Raw genomic sequence first — 1,443 nt, forward strand, 5'->3', positions numbered from 1 at the left:
ACACACCGCTCCGCCTTAAACAGTGGACACACCCTCCCCGGCAGCTGTCTGGCATACTGTAGCCTCCCGACCCTATCAATGACTTAATCAGCCTCTTTACCTCTCTCTCTCTCTCTCTCTCTCTCTCTCTCTCTCACATATAAATAAATATATATATATATGTTTGTCTCTCTTTCTGTGTCTCTCTCGCTCCCTTTCTGTGTGTGTCTCTCTCGCTGCCTTTCTCTGTGTGTCTCTCTCTCCCTTTCTGTGTGTCTCTGTCATTGCGGTTATCTCTCGTTTACTCTGGCTCAAAAATTATTTTTCCAACACCCACTCACACACACACACACACACATACACTCACACACACACACACACACACACACACACACACACACACACAAACACACACACATGGCTGGTTAAAAGGGGAAGCAGAAAGCGAACACATGAGCGTTAACCTTTAGTGCTTAGTATTAATATTACTACGTTTATGTTATGATAGATGTGTGGTCGGCTACTGTCTGGGTTTTCTAGTGTTAAGGAAGTGGTCATTTCTGAACCTGCTTATTCACTTGAAATGACGACGTCTCTCCTTCTGGTGGAAGGCGCCACTACCTGCAAATAATGAATAGATGATTAACATGCATGTTATTATTAACCTGTGTGTGTGTGCGTGTTTGTGTGTGTGGGGTTTATTGTGTGTGTGCCATTGCGTGCCTGTGCATGCGTGTGGAGGGCAGCTACCTGAGTTGGCTTAGTTCAGGTCTGTTGTGATGTGACCACCTAGACCGCCTGACCACCCCGACCTGTCTGTCTGTCTGTCTCTCTGTCTGTCTGTATTCCAGTGAACACCGGCCCCCTCAACGTTGACTCTTATCAGCCTTCGAGGTAAACCACTCAAACTAAATCTTCCGTGTGTTTCCTGATAATCCGTCAATCTATTTCCTTCCCCGCCCTCCTTATCAATGAGCGGGTGAGTTAAGGGCTGGAGGTAACGTGGTCAGGGTGGGGTCCCTGGGGTCCACCCCCCCCCCCCCTGCCCCCGGAGTCCGACCCCCCGGGGTGACAGACCCTCGTTAGCTCACAAAACAGGCCAGCCCTCGAACCAAGCCCACATCCTCCAGACGCCCCCTCTGGCCCCCGGGGGCCCCACTAGGGCCCCCGGGCCGGGCCTAGCGGGACCAGGAGGATTAGCCTTTAGCTTGTTAATGCTCTGTAATGGCCGACAGGTGGTTGGTTTACGTCTACCTGGACAGCTGACCTATGTCCCTCACAGTGACGTCATCACCCGTTCATTCATTAACCTTATTTGAGATGTGAGTGTGTGTTCTATTTCATTTCAGATTCAGATTCAGACTTGTCCCAATGAAGGGTGAAAAACCTAAACTAAAATGAACGAAAATACTAAAAACTCACAGACAAGACAAGATAGTTATATGTAAGAGGCAACAGATCAAC

Source organism: Pollachius pollachius, assembly GCF_949987615.1.
Source record: "Pollachius pollachius genome assembly, chromosome: 17".
Classification (NCBI taxonomy): Eukaryota; Metazoa; Chordata; class Actinopteri; order Gadiformes; family Gadidae; genus Pollachius; species Pollachius pollachius.